Source organism: Palaemon carinicauda, chromosome 36, assembly GCF_036898095.1.
Source record: "Palaemon carinicauda isolate YSFRI2023 chromosome 36, ASM3689809v2, whole genome shotgun sequence".
NCBI lineage: Eukaryota > Metazoa > Arthropoda > Malacostraca > Decapoda > Palaemonidae > Palaemon > Palaemon carinicauda.
The window spans coordinates 10,691,248-10,708,418 of NC_090760.1; the positions used below are offsets into that span (position 1 = coordinate 10,691,248).

Sequence of the window (17,171 nt, forward strand, 5' to 3'; positions counted from 1 at the left end):
ACTGTGCTTGGTAAACGTAAATTCCATTGGTCTAAAATGATCTCTAGCCAGAAATAGCAGTTATCTCCAAAGGATTGTGCTTGGCGAATATGCTTAGGTATCCTACTAAATTCCATTGGTTTAAAATGATCTCTAGCCAGAAATAGCTATCACCTCCAAAGGACTGTGCTTGGCAAACGTAAATTCCATTGGTCTAAAATGATCTCTAGCCAGAAATAGCAGTTATCTCCAAAGGATTGTGCTTGGCGAATATGCTTAGGTATCCTACTAAATTCCATTGGTTTAAAATGATCTCTAGCCAGAAATAGCAGTTATCTCCAAAGGATTGTGCTTGGCGAATATGCTTAGGTATCCTACTAAATTCCATTGGTTTAAAATTATCTCTAGCCAGAAATAGCTATCATCTCTAAAGGATTGTTCTTGGCGACTATACTTGGGTATCCTAGTAAATTCCATTGGTTTAAAATGATCCATAGCCATAAATGGCTATCCTCTACAAGGACTGTGCATTGTCGGATATGCTTAGGTATCCTAGTAAGTTCCATTGGTTTAAAATGACCCCTAGCCAGAAATAGCTATCGTCTCCTAAGGATTGTACTTGACAAATATGCTTAGGTATATCCTGTTAAATTCCATTGGTTTAGAATGATAACTAGCCAGAAATAGCTATGATCTCCAAAGGATTGTGCTTGACGAATATGATTACATATCCTAGTAAATTCCATTGGTTTAATATTATCCCTAGCCAGAAATAGCTATCATTTCCAAAGGATTGTGCTTGGCAAACGTAAATTCCATTGGTTTAAAATGATCCCTATCCAGAAATAGCTGTTATCTTCAAAGGATTGTGCTTGGCGAATATGCTTAGGTATCCTACTAAATTCCATTGGTTTAAAATGATCTCTAGCCAGAAATAGCTATCACATCCAAAGGATTGTGCTTGGCAGTAAATTCCATTGGTTTAAAATGATCCATAGCCAGAAATAGCTGGTATCTCCAAAGGATTGTGCTTGGCAAACGTAAATTCCATTGGTTTAAAATGATCCCTAGCCAGAAATAGCTATCGTCTCCAAAGTATTGTACTTGGCGACAAAGTTCAGGTATCCTAGTAAATTCCATTGGTTTAAAATGATCTCTAGCCAGAAATAGCTATCACCTCCAAAGGACTGTGCTTGGTAAACGTAAATTCCATTGGTCTAAAATGATCTCTAGCCAGAAATAGCAGTTATCTCCAAAGGATTGTGCTTGGCGAATATGCTTAGGTATCCTACTAAATTCCATTGGTTTAAAATGATCTCTAGCCAGAAATAGCTATCACCTCCAAAGGACTGTGCTTGGCAAACGTAAATTCCATTGGTCTAAAATGATCTCTAGCCAGAAATAGCAGTTATCTCCAAAGGATTGTGCTTGGCGAATATGCTTAGGTATCCTACTAAATTCCATTGGTTTAAAATTATCTCTAGCCAGAAATAGCTATCATCTCTAAAGGATTGTTCTTGGCGACTATACTTGGGTATCCTAGTAAATTCCATTGGTTTAAAATGATCCATAGCCATAAATGGCTATCCTCTACAAGGACTGTGCATTGTCGGATATGCTTAGGTATCCTAGTAAGTTCCATTGGTTTAAAATGACCCCTAGCCAGAAATAGCTATCGTCTCCTAAGGATTGTACTTGACAAATATGCTTAGGTATATCCTGTTAAATTCCATTGGTTTAGAATGATAACTAGCCAGAAATAGCTATGATCTCCAAAGGATTGTGCTTGACGAATATGATTACATATCCTAGTAAATTCCATTGGTTTAATATTATCCCTAGCCAGAAATAGCTATCATCTCCAAAGGATTGTGCTTGGCAAACGTAAATTCCATTGGTTTAAAATGATCCCTATCCAGAAATAGCTGTTATCTTCAAAGGATTGTGCTTGGCGAATATGCTTAGGTATCCTACTAAATTCCATTGGTTTAAAATGATCTCTAGCCAGAAATAGCTATCACATCCAAAGGATTGTGCTTGGCAGTAAATTCCATTGGTTTAAAATGATCCATAGCCAGAAATAGCTGGTATCTCCAAAGGATTGTGCTTGGCAAACGTAAATTCCATTGGTTTAAAATGATCCCTAGCCAGAAATAGCTATCGTCTCCAAAGTATTGTACTTGGCGACAAAGTTCAGGTATCCTAGTAAATTCCATTGGTTTAAAATGATCTCTAGCCAGAAATAGCTATCACCTCCAAAGGACTGTGCTTGGTAAACGTAAATTCCATTGGTCTAAAATGATCTCTAGCCAGAAATAGCAGTTATCTCCAAAGGATTGTGCTTGGCGAATATGCTTAGGTATCCTACTAAATTCCATTGGTTTAAAATGATCTCTAGCCAGAAATAGCTATCACCTCCAAAGGACTGTGCTTGGCAAACGTAAATTCCATTGGTCTAAAATGATCTCTAGCCAGAAATAGCAGTTATCTCCAAAGGATTGTGCTTGGCGAATATGCTTAGGTATCCTACTAAATTCCATTGGTTTAAAATTATCTCTAGCCAGAAATAGCTATCATCTCTAAAGGATTGTTCTTGGCGACTATACTTGGGTATCCTAGTAAATTCCATTGGTTTAAAATGATCCATAGCCATAAATGGCTATCCTCTACAAGGACTGTGCATTGTCGGATATGCTTAGGTATCCTAGTAAGTTCCATTGGTTTAAAATGACCCCTAGCCAGAAATAGCTATCGTCTCCTAAGGATTGTACTTGACAAATATGCTTAGGTATATCCTGTTAAATTCCATTGGTTTAGAATGATAACTAGCCAGAAATAGCTATGATCTCCAAAGGATTGTGCTTGACGAATATGATTACATATCCTAGTAAATTCCATTGGTTTAATATTATCCCTAGCCAGAAATAGCTATCATCTCCAAAGGATTGTGCTTGGCAAACGTAAATTCCATTGGTTTAAAATGATCCCTAGCCAGAAATAGCTGTTATCTCCAAAGGATTGTGCTTGGCGAATATTCTTAGGTATGCTACTAAATTCCATTGGTTTAAAATGACCTCTAGCCAGAAATAGCTATCATTTCCAAAGGATTGTGCTTGGCAAATGTAAATTCCATTGGTTTAAAATGATCCAAAACCATAAATGGTTATCCTCTACAAAGACTATGCTTAGTAGCAATAAGAAGAAAGTCCTCATGCATGATATCATACCGATATTTTATTACGTTGGAAACTTCCTTATGAAGGGAGCTCAAGTATTGCATCTTCCCCACATCACTACATCCGGTACTATCGCATGTACCACATAATACATAAGTATTTGTAAAAGACCGATTACAGTGATTTGACATAAGTACGTTTGATAGCAGATATATGAAATATCATACATCATAATAGCTATTGTATTGAGGAAAGAATAGTATAGACTAGCAAAGAGGAAAGATACGCATCTATTCTTCTATGATATAAATGAAAACGGTTATTGGCTGAAAGAAAAATAAAATAAATAAGGTTAAATATATATATATATATATATATATAAATAAATATATTGTATATATGCATATATATATATATATATATATATATATATATATATATATATATATATATGTACATATATATTTATAGGTAATATGTTAGCCAAAGCAGGCACCAGCCATCAGTTGAAATACTACCGCTAGAGAGAAATTGGGTCTTTTGACTTGCAGACAGTACTATATTGGATCTCTATCTCTGTTTACGGCTCATTTTGTCTTTTGTCTACATAAACACCGAGTAGTCTGGCGTATTCCTACTACATTCTTCCCTGTCCTCAGACACCTGACAACACTGATATAACCAAACAATTCTTGTTCGCTAAAGGGCTTAACTATTGCAATATAATTGTTCAGTGGCTACTTTCCTTTTGGTAAAGGTAGAAGAGACTCTTTAGATATGGTAAGCACCTCTTCTAGGAGAAGGACACTCCAAAATCAAACCATTGTTCTCTGGTCTTAGGTAGTGCCTTAGCCCCTGCACCATGGTCTTCCACTGTCTTGGATTAGAGATTTCTTGCTTGAGGGTACACTCGGGCATGCTGTTCTATATTTTTTTTCTTCCTCTTGTTATTTTCAAGCTTTTATAGTTTATATGTGAAGGATCTAATTCAATGTTGTTACTGTTCTCGAAATATTTTATTTTGATTGTTCATTCTTTATTTATATCCTTGTTTCCTTTCCTCACTGGGGTCTTTTTACCTGTTGGAGCCCTTGGGCTTATAGCCTCCTGCTTTCCCAACTAGGATTATAGCCTAGCTTGTAAAAATGTATATATATATATATATATATTATATATATATATATATATATATATATATATATATATATATATTTATTTATATATATATTACATATATATGTATATATATATATATATGTATATATGTATATATGCATATATATATATATATATATATATATATATATATATATATATATATATATATATATATCAGAGTATTCTGTGACTCAGATATATAATTATCTAATAATTGAGTTCTAAATAAGATGCATATTACTAATAACAGTGCAAATGACCTTCCACTTAATAAAAGCCTATGATGGTTTTCGCTTGGCCGAAGCCAGTCTGAAGTATAAGCTAATTATCTACTTTCATTCTCCGGATTTATAATCAAATTGAGGCACCTTATCCATGAAATTTCCTCTCTCTCTCTCTCTCTCTCTCTCTCTCTCTCTCTCTCTCTCTCTCTCTCTCTCTCTCTCTCTCTCTCTCTCTCTCTCGGAAGGATTTCCGGAGAGCCTGCGAAACGAGAGAAGATCCAGAAAGCGACCATGAATAATTATTTTCAAATTATATCAATTATGTTAATTCATCACACATTGGCATGATGTATATGACACCAGCTAAATTATATGCAAATTCCTTTAGGCACAGATATATTTCCGAATAAATCTCGCAGTAAATAGAGTTACTGGCTGTCACACTCATCTGAAATTTCATGCTGAAATTGCGAGTTGTTTTTCTTGTTGATTATTTCGGCGCATGCGTACTAGGATCAAAGCATTGCCAAGAAATTGGATACTGAACTTATATATTTCTGATTTAGGTGTAACGTTTACCAAGAGATAATTAATTAGAGTAAGATGGTACTTATGAACACATATTAAAATTAATATATAAATGTATTATACTTAGCAAGTGATAATACGTACATTTATCTTTGTATATACAGAAAACAAACATAATTATCGTTTTAAAGCTTTACCTATATATGAACAGTAATTTTTAAGTTTCCCCCTACAATTAAGTAGATATTTACTGGAGAAGTATTGAATTTAAAGCTCAAGATAGAGACGACTGGCGAAATCTAACCGAGGCCCTTTGCGTCAATAAGCATGCGAGGAGATGATGATGATGATGATGATGATGATGGTATATATATATACACACACACACACACACATATATATATATATATATATATATATATATATATATATTACATGCAGATACACGATCGCATATACGTATAAACATACTAATATAACATGTGTATGCATATTCATGAATATACACATTTTGTCAATTCACACCTGTAAGTATAGAGTATATGTACAACCTAAATGAGCATGTGTATATTATACCACTGTTTCAACTACTATACCTGTAATGTAAAATTGCAGATAGGAAGCGATCATTGTTTACTAGTTTCAAAAATCTTTTAATTATGTTCATGTTATTGTTATATTTCTGTTAGTTTCAATTTGATAATCATTTAGTGTTGTTTAAAGCGCAAAATAATTATTGCTATTATCAAACGAATTATGATTAGTACTAAATGCTTTTCACCTCTTTGTTCTTTCAGTGTCCATTGCCACTGTTAAATCCATGGAGAGAGAGAGAGAGAGAGAGAGAGAGAGAGAGAGAGAGAGAGAGAGAGAGAGAGAGAGATGAAATTCAAAAGATATTGGAGAAGTCTAGTTTGACATTATCATAATAAAAATTATGTATATTCTAATTGGTACCTACTAGATACAAGAGAGAGAGAGAGAGAGAGAGAGAGAGAGAGAGAGAGAGAGAGAGAGAGAGAGAGAGAGAGAGAGAGAGAGAGAGAGAGGGAGAAATATATACATTTCTAAATACCTTATATTTCAGCCCAGCATTGAACTTCCTATATATATATACATATATATATATATATATATATATATATATATATATATATATATATATATATTCATATATATTTACATATATATGCATGTATGTATATGTACATATATATACATATATATATATATACACATATATATAATATATATATATATATATATATATATATATACTGTATATACATATATATACATATATATATATATGTATATATATATATATATATATATATATATATATATATATATTTATATATATGTACATATATAAACATGTATATATATGTAAATATATATATATATATATATATATATATATATATATATATATATATATATATTTATATATATATATATATATATATATATATATATATATATATATATATATACTGTATATACATATATATACATATATATATATATGTATATATATATATATATATATATATATATATTTATATATGTATATATGTACATATATAAACATGTATATATATGTAAATATATATATATATATATATATATATATATATATATATATATATATATATATATATATACACTGAATATCTCTTATGCAAACGTAAAAGAAAGACCTTTTTCTCCTTTCCTTTCTGTAAGGTGAGCAAGAGGTATTTAGAACGGAGACAAAACGAGACAAAACGTGACTTTTCTGTCTTCATTTTTAAAGGTTAGCAGATCAGAGATAGAACAGAAGAATAAAAATACGACACATTTTTTCCTCGCATGCAAAAGGACGATACGACGGGGTGAGTAGAGTTTCTACTGTGACACCAGCTCCCTTCAATTCATCTCTATAACACCAAGTTACATATCTTTTGTTTATAAGGTAATTATATAATAACTTACTTCAAGAAGATATATTCAATTACACTGTTAAAAATTTGCATTAAAAAACGGTAAATGTCTGGCAACATTTATTCCAAGATTTTTACCGTTTCCAAAGCCGATACATTGACGTAACCTGTCAGAAACCTGTAAAAGATAATAACAAAGTAAGGTAAACTTACGGTCGCCTGTATTTTACTGAAATACGGTTGAGAACAGTATATTTCTACGGAGAATTTCCGATTAAAATTACGGTTTTTTTTTAGTGTACCTAACCCTCAAAGGTGATATATAAACAGTAAGAAATTGTCTCTCGAAATTACTTTATAGAAAAATCAAACATTTCGAGTATTGTGACAAGATTTTGAAAGGTATATGTACATTACATTGTAATAAATAGTAGTTATGGTGGAGTAATGGATATTATCCTCTGAAAGCAAGGTAGGGGTAAGAATAACCTTTGCTTCATTATTATATAAGAAAAAAAAACACGAATTTGGACATAGAAGATATAAAAACGTTTAAAGTACTACTCATTGACGAAGACGCAAATGTTTTTAACCCCCTACCCCAACAGAAGCACATCCAGACAGGTAAACTATTTATCTGCATGTACTCCAGTGCATGCTAGTAATGTGCTCATCGGATCAATCATATGCGTTTCTCTCTCTCTCTCTCTCTCTCTCTCTCTCTCTCTCTCTCTCTCTCTCTCTTACACCAGACATGAAATTCATGCGCCCGACACTTCCATTCCAATGATACCCCCAGTTATACATGTTATAACATACAAAAGACTTTTTTTTTTCCCATTCTGTTTTTTTATATATATATTTTAACACCCCCCGTGCGTATACGTTCACAGATCAGTCAGTCGGGTAGGCTTGCTAAACTCGGCCTACTAGTTTTACCAGGGGCTTTTGCCGAGAATACCAACTGGTCACTAGGCTCGGCGACAAGGCTTGCTTGTGTGGCTGCCAAACTATTAACAAAAGCTGCAAAATGGAGTCACGTTTGGACATCGCCAGCCATATTCTCTCTCTCTCTCTCTCTCTCTCTCGCTCTCTCTCTCTCTCTCTCTCTCTCTCTCTCTCTCTCTCTCTCTCTCTCTCATAAGTATTTACGAAACTTCATGTTCACCATCCTACTAAACTAGTTTTTTCCCTCTGTATACATCCTCCGCCTCTCTGTCTCCCCTTCTTTCTCTATATATTTATATATCTTCTGCCTCTCCCCCTTTCTATCTGTATATATCTTCTTCATTCTCTCTCTCTCTCTCTCTCTCTCTCTCTCTCTCTCTCTCTCTCTCTCTCTCTCTCTCTCTCTCTCTCTCCTAAGTATTTACGAAATTCCATGTTCACCATCCTACTAAACTAGTTTTTTTCCTCTGTATACATCATCCTCCTCTCTGTCTCTCCCTCTTTCTCTATATATTTATATATCTTCTGCCTCTCCCTCTTTCTCTAATTTATATATCTTCTGCCTCTCTCCCTTTCTATCTGTATATATCTTATTCATTCTTTCTCTCTCTCTCGAGAGAGAGAGAGAAAGAGAGAGAGAAAGAATGAATAAGAATGAATAAGATATATTCTCTCTCTCTCTCTCTCTCTCTCTCTCTCTCTCTCTCTCTCTCTCTCTCTCTCTCTCTCTCTCTCTCTCCCTCTTTTACGCATTCCAGAAGCCCAGCCTTTAGGGTGAGTAAACGATCTTTTCTATACTTCTCCATTTATGTACTGAATCTACCCATAGTATTGTAAGCCATGGCATACCGCGTCGCCCACCCACCGATGAAAACAGCTTTCCACGCCCGTTCTTTTCCTGCCTCTTCTCTAAACAGCGAAATGACGGGAGGTAACGAAATGAGGTCAGGCGAGGGAGGAAATGAAGAAAGATTCCGAGGGGAGGCAAATCCAAGATGGAAATGAAGGCCTTTTTCGGAAAAAATATATTCTGCCGTATAATCGAAATGAAAGCCTTTTTCGGGAAAATATATTCAACCGTATAATCTTAAATCATTCATGGTAGATTTTATTAAAAAAGTGGTTTTGCTTTACTCTCCTGGGTAAAAAAAGTGCTTATTTAAATTTTTATTTAGAAAAGTGCTTGCAATTCTTTTAATAATAATATATGCATATCTAAAAATTTCTCTTTAACATACAAGTGCTACCTCCAAAATCCCTTTTGTCTATTCCTAACATTTGGATATGAAAAAGTGTTCACTTACACGTGTAAGAAGAAAAAAAAGTGCCAACGCTACGGTTGCAAATTAAAAGAATAATCACCCAAAATCACCTTAAATTTGTCTGATGAAACTGGTGCTTAATTACGATTATCTTCAGAAAAAAAAAAATACTTCTCGATAACTATTTCAATATATCTATTTTTCATTAAAAAATTATGTTTTTATTAGAAAATTTGTATTAATCAGTCATGCTTTGAGATTTGATCTCCAAGAGTGACGATTGAAAATTTTTCAAATAATTTAATTCTCATTACATATGTCTTTCTAAATATGCATAGTGGAAGGTTTATAATTGTTAATAATGTTGTTGTTATTATTTCGTTTATTAGCCAAAGTGCATCTTTCAAACTCAAGGGCTGAACAGGAAAAGCAACCTGGTGAGGTCAGGAATAAACAATTCAAGAAAAATAAAAAAGTAAGCAAATTAATAAACAAAACCAGAAGATAAACGTACAATGAAAACTATAACCCTGAACATTTGAGAGAAAACCAAATTGTACTAATGAAGGTGTAATCAAAGCTAATTATAACTGAAGAAGCACATTACAGTACATGTGATGAAAGAGATTCATTTCCGTCAACGGCAAATGTGATAAGGATGACACTGATATTGTGGATGACTAGATATTTGAGAGTTTAAAAAATAGAATGAAGATAAGACAGGATGGAAGAGCCGATAGGTTACAAATGCCTTTGGTACGGTGCAAGTGATATTAGCTTACGCATTCCTAATATCATTTCCAGTACACAAATATAGATATGCAAAAAAAAACCGATATATATATATATATATATACATATATATATATATATATATATATATATATATATATATATATATAGATATGCAAAAGAATTACACACGCGCATATATATATATATATATATATATATATATATATATATATGCAAGTTATATTACCTTAAGCATTCCTAATATCATTCCAATACACAAATATAGATATGCAAAAAAAAAACACACGCATATCTATATGTATATATATGTGTGTATATATGTGTGTATAATATATATATATATATATATATATATATATATATATATATATATATATATATCTAACAAAGAAGTCTACTTTTCATATTCACCGGACAAGAAAATTTTAAATAATGAAAAGAAATATACACAAATAAAAAAATCACACATGGGTGTGCATGTGTCTGGCTTGAACATTCCTATCATTTATTTATTTATTTATTTCCTTATTTCCTCACTGGGCTATTTTTACCTGTTGGAGTCCTTGGGCTTTTAGCATTTTGCTTTTCCAACTAGGGTTGTAGCTTGGCTAATAATAATAATAATAATAATAATAATAATAATAATAATAATAATAATAATAATAATAATAATAATAATACACAATTTTTTTAATATAAGGTTCTTTTCCGGATCCAGATTCAACTCCCACTCCTTCAACTACCTCACCTCTATTATTTTTTTCCCCACAAAACCTCTGTGTTATTTCCTTCTCTTTGATATATGAAAAATACCATTAAATGAATATATGAATGGGTAAATATTAAAAAGATTTTCATACTTACGTGAAAGCAACGGCAAAAGTCTAGTTATAGGTAGGACTATCTATATCTTCTTTTGAATATAAATTTCAAAATGTTAGTCTTCTAGCCGAAGAGCCCTACTGATAAGATTTATTGACGCCTTAGTATAGTCAAAAGATATATATATATATATATATATATATATATATATATATATATATATATATATATATATATATATATATGTATATATATATATATATATGTGTGTATACATATGAATATATATATATATATATATATATATATATATATATATATATATATGTATACATATGTATTTATATATATATATATATATATATATATATATATATATATATATACATATGTATGCATATATATATATATATATATACACATATATACATATATACATATATGTGTATATATATACATATATATATATATATATATATATATATATATATATATATATATATATATATATATATATATATATATATTACGTACTTTAAATTTTTTGGCGTGTCTTCCTATCTACTTGTACACAATATAAAAAAAAATAATATAAATATTCAAGGCCTTTGAGGATAACCTTGTAGATTTTCAAAACTATCCTATGCAATAGAACAAGACCTTTACAGAATATCTTCAATAAAGATGATATTTCTATTTGAAAAAAATAAATAAACATGATAAAATAACAATTGAGAGTTCCTTCATCAGACATATTTTCTTGTGGTTTAAGATATAATTTCCCTATGTATAAGGAAGGTTGCGGCTAAATATAATTCTCATTTACCAATATCAATTATTTCAAGTACTTGATTCTCTACTATTCAATATTTCTAAATTAATAAATGCCAAGGCAGTTGATTTAGAATGTTAATATAAAAGAGTATTTATCATCACGGAATTTACTTTTATCTACGTCACTAACAGCTAAGAATGAACAAGGGAATAGAAGAAGGAAGGAAGCAGTATGCGTGGAAAATAATAATAATAATAATAATAATAATAATAATAATAATAATAATAATTAGATAATAAAAAATGGGAAGAAATTTGGAGTTTCCAAAGAAATCCTGGTTGCAATGCATCACGAATTTGTTGATTCAACTCGTTTACATTATCTACTTCACTAAATTCATCAATACGTTTTTTTTTTTTTTTTTTTTTTTTTTTTTAAACCCGAGACTCGAATTTTACTTCTTTTTATCACCCTATCCTATATTTAAAAATCTTATACCTCTTTTAACTACGTTAACCAATCGCACATTTCACCCCTCTCAATCCTTCCTATTCCTTTCAATTCACTTGAATGATTCATTCATAACAGTTACAAGCATATTTTTTTCTTCCAACCACAATAAGAAAACACTAATTTACTTCCAGAAAGAAGAGCTTTGAATTTCTTAAAACACTCCCCAGTGTCTTAGAGATCTTTTGCACACAAACTCCTCCCTTTCTTGTTTTACCTGCTCAACAGCTTAAAATCCCTCCGTTTCATTTACTACATTTACTCTGAAATATGTATACCGGTTGATTACTTTAATTCATCTTCTTGGTTTCAATAAACCTTGTAACCTAATCCTTGCATACTTTTAAATTTAAATTACTCTTTATCTCAGTTATTTACTAACTAATTTTACTATCATCTTATTCTTCCTCTGCATTCTTACATCACTTGGTACAATAATAAATTAAATAGCACTGGATGTATACCAGCACATTTTCTCAGATCCACATTACGAAAGCTTCAGTTTCATCATAATAAGAATCAAATTGCCCTTAATCAACTTATGTCCTACATTATACAATCTCAATACACCTCTAATTCGATCATACTGTAAGTCATTTTCGATTAATACATTAATTTCCTAATTAGGTTTTTCCCATTGGTTTAAAACTGTCAACCACTTATAAACTTCATAAACCACATTCCTTACCATACCGTACACTTTTCTTCCCTCTTGAATAAAAGTAAAAAAAATAGGACAATCATCATTATTTCAAGTATTAACTTATTCATATCATTGTTCACGTAATTCCAGGAAAAAACTGTTCTCAACTGGTTTCCAAATAAGGTTTTGATATATTCCTTGCAATCACTCCAATGTCTTTACAATGAAATAAAAAAAGCTTTCGAATATTGTCATTCATTCTCAATTATGTTTACATTTACAAGGGGCTATCAGAAATCCGTCTCTACTTCATTATAAAAATGTGTGCATTAAGAGATAGAAAAATCTAAAACCATTACTGTTGTATCATCATCTGATATTTGCCCTGAGGAAATGCTAGACTGTTCTTAAGCAAACGTAAATATTTCTCAATTTTATACTCGTGGAAAAATAGATTCGAAAATTTGAAGAAATGTATGAAACATTTTTAAAGAATGCCTAAAGTTTGGAGCTTATCCTGGTCCTGAATTGAGATCACATGTAGATTTATTCAAAACATTAAATTATAGACTATCGAATGATATATTCTTATTCTAACATTTGTAACCGTTAATATAAACGAGAAAAGATTATAAAAAAGGGCATTATATATAGTATGAACCACCGCAAAGATAGCAAGAAAAAATTCTAAAAAAGGGCATTACATTTTGAACTACCGCAAAGATTACCAAGAAAATAGAGGAAATATCTGGAATCACCGTATGATTATTTATTAAAATACCCTGTACAGAACATGGACACGTATACCTACAAGTGAATGTAGTTTGATTTCTTATAGATACAAAACGACGATGCAGCATGAGAGTGAATATTCAAATTCCAAACAGAAATTCGAAAACAGAAGGAATATCAAGAGACAAGAGAGTAATGTCCATTTCAAAGACCTAAGATACAGCCATTTTAGTTAACTGTTAATCTATATTGTTACATGGAAGGGAAATAACCTGGATTAGATATGGTGTTTGAAGAAGGATTTTCAATGAAACGAAAGTCCTTTAGAGAACAGTTCCGTTAGCAAGAATATCACATATGAAGCGGGAATATCTAATATTTGGTACTGGTCTAGCAGAAACGAAGAGGAGGTAAATTGGAATAGAAAAGGGAATAGAGATAGACTTACACTTGATTAACCATGTTAAAAGGCTTGGAAAGATTATATAGTGTAAAATATGTTTATACAAAGTTTCCGAAGGATTGAGCTGCCATTAGAGAGAGCATAGGTGATCCTGCCTTTCAAAATGTTATGATGTAATAGATTTCTTTTTGAAAATGAGCTATGTGAACAGGTTCATGGCTTTAGTGAACAATTTACAAACTTGGCTGAACAACATCAAGCGTACGAGACGAGACATACATCTATGAGTTATATAACATACAAAAATGTAGCAAATGTAAACCTAATCCTTAAGAAATCAAGTGGAGATGAAATCTAATAAATAAACCTTGCGTGTGATAAAGGATATTTATCGGAATTCTTTATTTAAATGTCTGATAGAACATGTCAGCAAAAATGAGAAGAAAGCATTAAGGAAGAGGTCTTAATAAGGGGATCTATATGGCGTATATTATTATTTACATGCTAAGCTACAACCCTAAAAGAAAAGCAGGATGCTATTAAGCACAGGGGCTCCAACAGGGAAAATAGCCCAGTGAGAAGAGGAAACAAGAAAAAATAAAGTTTTTCAAGAACAGTAACATTATTAAAATAGATATTTCCTAAATAAACTATAAAAACTTTAACAAAACGAGAGGAAGAGAAATAAGATAAAATAGTGTGCCACCCGAGTGTACCCTCCAGTAAAAAAACTCTAACCCAAGACAGTGAAAGACCATGGTACAGAGGTTATGGCATTACCCAAGACTAAAAAATAATGATTTGATTTTGGAGAGTCCTTCACTAAGAAGAGCTGCTAACCATAGGTAAAGTCTCTCTTCTACCCTTACCAAGAGGAAAGTGGCCACTGAATATATACCTATAGATCAAAATTCTTAGACGAGTTCTTGGATGGGAAATGACTTATAATTCTCAATATACAAGAAGGTCTTTGCAATAGTACTCAGCACAGTCTCTTTCTAGCAGTGAAGATGTTTTTTCGTTTATTAGAAAGAAAAATTCTGGACAAAGGATTTGAATGAAGATATATGAAAAGAGTTATCAGTCATATAGCTGGGCAAACAGAAGGGAAATTTTGGATTGAAGAAATATATAGGAAAATAGATTATGTATAATGTCAAATTCATCTTCAAGAAATTGTGCTAAAGTAATAGAATACATTACTGAACTACTCGTATATTGAGGCTTATATATTTCTATCTTTTCCATCTTTAGGATCCATTATGGCAAGACACCGTTTTTTTCTTTTTTATAATTAACAAAAATATTTAAATTTTACCAAAGCTGGTCTTACAAGAGAGTGATTAAGATTAGGTTTTCAATCCTGATCCAAATTAGAAGTCAATGAATTTCAAGATATCTGTGAAACAATTCCATATCTGTACAGTTAATCAATGACCTCTTTGTTGATATATTAGGATCTTCAAGGAGGCAATTTCTATCTAAAAAATCTTCACTACATCCAGAAATCCTTTATAATTACATTGTTCCTTATCAGTTTGCCATACTTCATCATCAATACTTTATATCTGTATATGGCACTCAGACATACTATTCTCTCTTCATTGTTTGTCTGTGTATATATATATATATATATATATATATATATATATATATACATATATATATATATATGTATATATATATATACATATATATATATGTATATATATATATATATATGTATATATATATATATATATATATATATATATATATATATATATATATATATATATATATTTATATATATATGACAGATCTATTTTAAAGTTTTTACCGATCTTAAGATATTTCATATTGTTATTCATTACTTCTTATACCCTATATAGTTTATTTATTTCCATATTATCTTTCCTCACTGAACTATTTTCCCTCTAGGAGTCCTCGGGCTTATGGCAACCTATTTTCCCAACTAGGGTTGTAGCTTAGCTTGTAATAATAATAATAATAATAATAATAATAATAATAATAATAATAACGATAATAATAATAATAATAATAATAATAATAATGATAACGATAATAATAATAATAATAATAATAATAATAATAATAATAATAATATGTTGAAGAGATGCCGATTTCATGATTATCTTTATAAGTTTCGTGCCAGAAATTTCTAGAAATAACAATATGCTAATAATAATTATAAAGTTCCACTATTAATTATGATCATTATTTTAAGATGAAATTCCGAAAGATGTTTTGCGCACTTGTTCATATTTCATATTCTGATATTTCTTCTATTTTTCTTTAATGACTAATAATTTTAGCTTAATAATACTTCACGTAATCCAATTAGTCAAGTTTCTTAAGTTAAATTTTATATAGCTAAATAAATATGTTCATTTAGTCTTAGCCTGTCTAGGACGAAAATTAACTCTGCTGTTGTATTTACTTAATTTTGAATAGGAAGATAACTATCTCCTCCTACGCCTACTGACGTAAAGGACATTGGTTAGATTTCGACAGTCGTCTCTATCTTGAGCTTTTATTTCAATACTTTTATAGGCGAAGTTGCAATAGGACGATCAAATGTATCTTTAAAAAATTACTATTTTCATCTTACAATTGTTCAGGATATTCTAACTATATAATGCAGATATAATAAACCTATATAGAGGATTACGTGGGCATTTCCAGCATCTAATCTATTCTGACCGAATAAAGAATTACGGAAATATAATGAGGAAAATGTGAATTATTTTATGTTGTATGATTACAAAACGTAATACAAATGAATGTTTCTCATTATAAGTTAAAAAAGAGAATATGATATGATTTTATAATTTCTTTTTATGAAAAAAATAAAAAAAAAATAATGAAATCTAAGAAATGTATGATCCGGGTTTGGTATATATACATAAGTATATATATATGTATATATATGTATATATATATATATATATATATATATATATATATATATATATATATATATATATATATATATATAATGGGTTTGTGTATGTATGAGTATTACAAAATGATTAACTGATAAAAACGAAAGCATACTTATATGAATCCATACATACTTAAAAGTCTTAACAATAAATTACAAAAAATCACCCAAATCGAGAGAATGCCCATCCTCCGCATGGACGCCATTTTATAGACGGGCACAGCCATTTTGAACATGATCGCAGCGAGCTTATAAATCTCGTCGGCTATTCTACAGGGAATGTTCTCTGGGATTTAAATATAACCTAACTTTTACTTGCTCTCTAGCATCATCTAAATGTAACTCTTCTTGAAATTCGTCCTAACTTTCCTTGCTCTCTAGCATCC

The 17,171-nt window shown here is 30.6% G+C and overlaps 1 protein-coding gene across 1 annotated transcript in view; it reads right to left on the reverse strand.

Annotated features, from left to right (window-relative positions):
* LOC137628367 (uncharacterized) overlaps positions 1–17,171 on the reverse strand; it is a 196,892-nt gene that overhangs the window by 59,880 nt on the left and 119,841 nt on the right. The window lies entirely within an intron of this gene.